The 7,354-nt window shown below is 44.2% G+C and overlaps 1 long non-coding RNA gene across 1 annotated transcript; it reads right to left on the bottom strand.

Annotated features, from left to right (window-relative positions):
* Positions 1–805: 805 nt before the first annotated feature.
* On the bottom strand, positions 806–5,878 carry LOC310750987. The gene is made up of 2 exons (XR_014542364.1): positions 5,693–5,878; positions 806–2,752 (listed from the first exon to the last, which is right to left on the bottom strand). It is a non-coding gene; the product is annotated as an uncharacterized lncRNA (long non-coding RNA).
* Positions 5,879–7,354: the final 1,476 nt, after the last annotated feature.

Below are 7,354 nucleotides of genomic sequence, written 5' to 3'. Positions count from 1 at the left end.
AAAACCATTTTATTTCCTGAGGCCTTTGCATCATGAATTTGCTCTGTTTCTGAGGTTTTACATCTCAAATGTTTTATATTTTTATTGTGAAGTAAATTTGAGACCCAGATGGTAAAAAGGGGGTATATTTATAAATAAATGAATATTGATAGAGGGAGAAGGTGGACAATGAGTTGTGCTTAAGGAAACAGTGTATGGCTGAATCCCTCCATCCTTGGTGCAAAAATCATGAGGAAAGTTCCAGAGCTGGAGCCACTATGTCACCGATTGCTTTGGAGCTTTCTCCAACTTGGTGTCTTCAGATTTTTTGGACTCCAACTCCCATCAGCCCTGGCCAACATGGCCATTTTGGACTACAGCTCCCATCAGCCTCAGCCAGCACAGGTGTTTTGGACCACAACTCCCATCAGCCTTAGCCAAAGCAGTCATTCTGGATTCCAAGCTCCCATCAGCCCCAGCTACTACTGGCTGGGCCAGCAGGGTTGTGCTAATGGGAGCTCATGAGAGTGGAAGTTCAAAACATCTGGAAGGCTCCAGGTTGGGGATGCTCCTCCAGCTCAAAACCTGCTGCACTACAGCTGAGTTGTCACTTCCAGATGTGACTGGAATGCCTCTTTGGGCTGAATCCTGCCATGACTCACCTTGCACCACCACCCAAAGCGATAGCTAAGCTGCAATTTTAAAATAACGTGCCTGTTAGCCTTGCAGCCTCTATGTAGATAAACATCCGGTGAGATCATCAAGGTTGGCCGTTTTATTTTGTTTGCAAATAAAGGAGAACTAAATTGCAAGAAAGGCAAACAGGTTTTGGGTGAATAAAAGGTATGTTTTATTCAGCAGGGCAGCCATAGCGCTTAAGAAAAACATTTTACGATACCCAGATCAAAATGAAATATGATCAGTTAGAAAGTGTTTAGTCAATTACATGCAATCAATTACAATAATACATTTTTTAAGATGAGATACATTGTTACTCTCGACCCCAATCTGCGAGTGATGAGAGACTCCAGGGATGTCCGCACTTATCTGGGGTTCTGTTTCCTTGGAATGAAGGACAATGGAGTCTGTGATATCTTTAGGATATGTCGCTTAATTACACATATCTGCAACCTGAGCATAGCGTAGGAGGGCTCGCAGCATTAGCACCCCAACAGATCCTTGCTTCTCTGTTAGGTTTCCAGAGGAGTCCAAAATCCAGCACAGAGCAGACATGTCTCTGTGTCTCCAGCTTCCAGCACCACTAAAAAAAAATTATAGCACACAATTCCCACACACACAGCCCTCCTTGCCATGACATCCAGCCAGGTAAGATGGGAAAAGGCCCACCCATTTGTCTCTATCGCTACCTGTTTGGACATGTAAATTTCTTATGAAATGAGGAAAGTAAGGAATAGATATGGCTTCTTCTGTACGCATAATCTACAGGCTTATAGATAGATAATTTATTACGGTCAAAGACCAGCTCACATAACATAACACAATAAAAACAGTGTTCATAAAGATAAAATATACAATCGGAGCAGATTGCAGCAATAGCTCATGAGTTAAAATTGAGATATATACATACACCCGTACAACTGAGATTTGGGCTACCATAAAAAATTGACCCTGAGGCGCCCCAAAGGGCAACTTCAGCATTTCCCTAGTCAGCTATTTTATTCTAGAGGATGATCTGTGCCTACAAATCTGGGCTCAGAATCTGGCTTATCCTTCACCCTTGGAACTCACTGCCTCATTATTTTTATTTTTATTCCACTGCCTCAGGCATGAAATTAACCTGTCAGTGCTCCTATAAGTGAGCTATAAGTCCCGTGACTTGCGTCCTGAGGTTATAGCAAAATCATTGCCACAGGGATGTTCTGTAGCGATGGAATGCATCTCATTCCCATGAAACATCCTTGCAAATTCCAGTGGGTAGGCTGAGCGGATGGAAACCAGCGGCTTTGACAAAGGTGGCACTCCGCCCACCCGCTGCTGCCAAAAAAGAAAAACCCAGAGTCTGCCTTAACGGATCTGAGCATCTTGAAGCGCTTTGCTCAGCATGGAGAGAAACATGATCACCTGTTTACGCGTCTGCACATCAAGGAACTGTTCAGCATCCAGCTGCAAAGGGTGGATTGCAAAGTTGGCAGCCTGTCATATGTGCTGTGAAGTGAGTCAATACTGTTTGAAACACACATATTATTAGTACAGCGATTAACCTACATGCCCCATAAAAAACACAGGCAAGAGGTCAAAGATGGAGCAGCGCGTGAGCAACAGTAAACAGATGACTTTTTTTTTCTTTTTGCTGATTTCAGCCTGAACTATTTCCTCTCCTTAAAAAAAATAAAAATAAATATTTATGCTTTTCAGATTTATACATTTCACTAATTTTACAACCATTTTAACATTTCATAACCTGACTTCCTTCCCCCTCTTTCTGCGGCTCCTTGAATTTATTTTTAATACCTTCTGCATATCCAAATTAACTTAATTTTCTCATATATTCATCAACTTTAAATATATACTCTTATGAAACTGCAGGTTATTACAATAATCCTGTCAATGTTCTTATCTGTTTACAATTTATCTGTAAATATTCAGTAAACCATTTCCATTCTTTTATTAAAAAAAAAGAGTTTGTTATCTTGATTTCTTATTCTTCCAGTAAGTTTCACCATTTCTGCATATTCCATAAGTTTTTGTATCCATTCTTCCTTTGCTGGGACTTCTGCTTCTTTCCATTCTGGGGCGAGTAGCATTCTTGCCACTTATTTTAAACATCCTTTTCAATTCATTATATATCATTTCCCAGTAAGCTTTAACCTCACTACAAGCCATATGATAAAAAGAAAACTATTTCCTTTCCTTAATGCAGGGCTGGGGAACCTGCTGAGATTGCCAAGGGCAAGGGATGAAAGAATTTATGGTCCAGCAGGATGGCAGACTCTCCTTCATTGGAGGTTTTAAAGCAGAGGTTGGATGACCATATGTCAGGGATTTTTTAGCTGTGATTCCAGCATTGCAAGGGGTTGGACTAGATGACCCGCTGGGGTCCCAACTCTACCCTTCTATGATTCTACGACCTGGAGGGTAGGGATGTGGGAGAAATCTGATTAAGTTCCAATACAGAGGTGAACGTACCTCTCTTGCACTTTCTGGAACAATACGCAAAACTGAAACACAATCATCTTTCTGAATTTGCACCTCTATTAACTTTGCAATGTGGTTCTTTAGCCATGTATTGGATACAAAAATACATGGGCTGGAGGAACGTCTGCATGTAAATGCACACGCCATGAAAACTGCATACAAAATGGAACTCACTGCTGCAGGAGGCGGTGATGGTCGACAACTCGGATGGCTTTAAAGAGGATTGGACAAATTTGGGGAGGCTATTGATGGCTACTAGCCAGGATGACCATGCTCTGCCCTCCACAGTCAGAGGGAGAAATGCTTCCGAATACCAGTCTCTGGAAACCACAGGAGGGAAGAGGGCTCTTGCGCTCAGGTTGTAGGTTTCTCATTAAAAAGGCATCTGGTTAGCACTGCGAGGGCAGGAGGCTAGATTAGATGGCCACTGGCCTGAGCTAGCAAATATCCCCCCACCCCCTTAATCCTCGTCCAATGGGAAAGTATTTAAAAACATTTAAAACATCAAAATTCATTAAAATTATCTTGAAAACAGAATTATCAAAAGGTATCAGAAATATCAATATCAAAATGTTGGGGAGATATTATAAAATGCATCAGTGTAAATAGCCACAAATTGATAACTTATCTTAAGCATTTCACATCACAGCGTATTGTAATAAAAGGTTTTTGTCTTTATCTTTAATATATACACATGTGATTAAATTAAACCATACTTTATTGTTTTCTTTAAAACTTTTTTTTTATAGAACTTGCAGAGGTTCTCCCCAAAAGCATGTAAAATCACAGTGGCCTCCCTATCCCCTTAATGTCCGTGTGTGAGCACTTTCATGCATACGCAATAGAGGCTGAGATCTCTCTGCCTGCCACCCAGAAATTCCTGGGAAGGGAGCAAAACTCTCCAAAAACAGAAGTCGAGTCGCAGCAACTTTTTCACAAGACTTATATAACAGGTGAAAATAGGGTCAGGGACAGGTGGCCAGAGAACAGAGATGGCCCTTTGGAAACTGGGACCATAGAATCATAGAATTGTGGAGCTGGAAGGGACCCCTGGCAGTTATCTAGTCGAACCCTCTGCAATGCAGGAATCTCAACTAAAGCATCCATGACAGAGGCCTTAGCCTCTGGAGTCTGCCCCCACAAGCAACCTCTGACACGAAAGGCTTGTTGGTGCCTGTTGCGCTGTCTGCATCAAAATAAGATGTTCTTGTTTTCTTAGCACACCACAAGCTGTTCTCCCTCCCTTCACGTTTTGGTCTCTCGAGTTTGTTCTCACCGTGAACCGACCGACTGGTTGCTCAGTCACATGTTTGTGGTGTTCCCTGTCTCAAACCGCAAGAGGTTTTGTAATCAGGAGAGAACAAAATATTTGCTTGGTTTCTGCAGAAAGCCAAACACAGGAGCTAGCAGTGTTTGGGATCGCTTCCCCTTTCTTGGAAATGCTGCGTAGCTAATCTTCATACAGTGGTACCTCGGCTTAAGAACTTAATTCGTTCTGGAGGTCCGTACTTAACCTGAAACTGTTCTTAACCTGAGGTACCATTTTAGCTAATGGGGACTCCCGCTGCTGCTGCGCCTCAATTTCTGTTTTCATCCTGAAGCAAAGTTCTTAACCCGAGGTACTATTTCTGGGTTAGCGGAGTCTGTAACCTGAAGCGTCTGTAACCCGAGGTACCACTGTATTCAGCTGGCCAACAGCTGCCATAAGAAGAGAAAAAGACTAGGAGGGATTGGTGTGGGGGGAGGACTATCCCCTCCAACCATGAGGCAATGCTGTCCAGTTTTGCTCTTCTGCACTCAGTGGTGGTGGCAGAAATTCATGGAGGTGGGCATAGAAGAGGCAAAGTCTATTTCAAAGTGGGCGAGTTGCGTGCCACATATTGAGCTATCGGAAAGAAAGCAGTGTATGGTGACAGGAGTGCAGTGATCGGGAGGGGGCAAGTAGAGGGGCCAGCTCCTTGTTTTTTATCCCCCCCCCGCACTCCCCCCAACATCACCTATGCCTTCTAAGAACATAAAGAAGAGCCTGCTGGGTCAGGCCAACAGAAACCAGAAAGCAGGATTCGCACAAAAGAGAACCCTCTCCTCCTGCAGCTTCCAGCAACTAGCATTCATAAGCATTGCTGCCTCTGATTGGAGGCAGAGCATAGCTGTCGTGACTAGTAGCCACCAATAGCCTTACGGCAATGTGGTCTAAACCGCTGAGCCTCTTGGGCTTGCTGACTGGAAGGTCGGCGGTTCAAATCCCCATGACGGGGTGAGCTCCCGCTGCTCTGTCCCAGCTCCTGCCAACCTAGCAGTTTGAAAGCACACCAGTGCAAGTAGATAAATAGGTACTGCTGCGACAAGAAGGTAAATGGTGTTTCCGTGCGCTTTGGTTTCCGTCATGGTGTCCCGTTGTGCCAGAAGCGGTTTAGGCCTGCTGGCCACACGACCCAGAAAGCTGTCTGTGGACAAACGCTATTTCCCTCGGCCTGAAAGCGAAATGAGCGTCACAACCCCATAGTCACTTTTGACTGGACTTAACCATCCAGGGGTCCTTAACATTTTACCTTACCATGAATTTGTCCAATCCTCTTTTAAAGCCATGCAGGTTGGTAGTTATCACTGCCTCCTGTGGGAGGGAGTTCTGTAGTTTATGTACTGTGTGGAAGACTTTCTTTTTTCTATCTTGAATCCTTCCAACTATTGGCTTCATTGGATGCCCACGAGTTCTAGCGCTATGAGAGAGGGAGGAAAACTTTGCTATTGTTAACGGAGAAGTCTGAGGGCTCCCTTGGACAAAAAACAAGGACACCAGCCAGGAATACCAGAGCAAAACAGCAGCCAGTAGGCTTGGTCTTTACCTGCCACAAGGTGGAACAAGATGGAAGCCCTGAACAAAAGAGCCCCCAATCTTTTATTAGCTGCTAATTCCCATGTTACACCCCCCCCCAAATTACATCACTCATACATCACTGTTATATCTTGAAAGGGGAGGTCTGGTGGCAGTAATCTGAGCATCCTGGACCCTGCCCCATGGTTCCCCTTGCCCTCCACCAAACACCCATCAAGTGTAACCAAAGAGATATTTATATTTTCCTGTTTCCCAGCCAAGTTAATCACACCCTTTTGTCTTCATCTGGGTTTGTTATTTCTGGAATGGCTACCTGTCTGGCACTCAGGTATTAGGATGCCAGGGATTATCACTCTGGCAGAGGGGCTGCTGAGTAGCTGAACTCACATGTCTATATGAATTTCTGAAGTTTTCCCAGTGAGCCAGTACATTTATCAGTGAATTGTTACATTTGGTATCGGGCAGCAAAGGTCCTTTGAGTAGATAGGAAGAAACTGTGATGAAGTGTTTTGTGGGGACAAATCACAAAAGTCACAAAAGCGATTGTGCTGATTTTAGTAGTGGGCTGCATGTGCATGATATCTGCTGGAGGAGCAACCCCCCCCCAACCTATACATAAAATCCTGCAGCACTATATCCACCTTCTCTATGCCATGCATAATTTTATAAACTTCTACCATGTCACCTCTTATTCTTATTAGGCGAGCACCTAGATCATACAGGGATTGCTGACCCCTGGATGGCCGCACCCCCCCCCCCGCCATAAAGCCTGCTTCTGTCTCCTCCAGAGGAGATTTGACTCTTCTAATAGCTGACCTGGCTTTCTACTCGTTGGGGAATTGAGGAGAGAGACTCAGGCCACTTCCAGACTGTCATTACGTTGTGGGTATCATTAAATTGTATAGCAGCAGATTCAGCTTGCGCAATTAAAGTGGGTTTGGGGGCCCTTGCTCACCAAACCTACTTCCTTCCCACCCACCTACCCACCCTGGACTCTGAAAACCAGATTATTATTTTTGCGGTAAGAAAAGTGATGAGGAAAAGTGACCGGAGAGTGTGGGATAATGGCAGTGCTGAGAAACGCCATACAATTTTGCTGCAAACACAGGGTACCCTTCTATCCCAGCTTGATCACCGAGATCGTGTGCAGGAGAGCTGTTGGTTGTTGCTCCCTGAGTTGGCAAGGCTCATCTGACATCAACAAGCCTTTAGTTATCATATTTATGATAACCTTTGAAATGAGTTTATACAGAATGTAAATTAACATTTACATAAACATTAGGATAGGGACGCAGGTGGCGCTGTGGGTTAAACCACAGAGCCTAGAACTTGCCAATCAGAAGGTCGGCGGTTCAAATCCCCGCGATGGGGTGAGCTCCCATT

This window comes from Podarcis filfolensis, assembly GCF_964270895.1.
Source record: "Podarcis filfolensis genome assembly, chromosome: 16".
NCBI lineage: Eukaryota > Metazoa > Chordata > Lepidosauria > Squamata > Lacertidae > Podarcis > Podarcis filfolensis.
The sequence above is the reverse complement of the archived record's forward strand: the minus strand, read 5'-3'. Positions and strand labels throughout refer to the sequence as shown.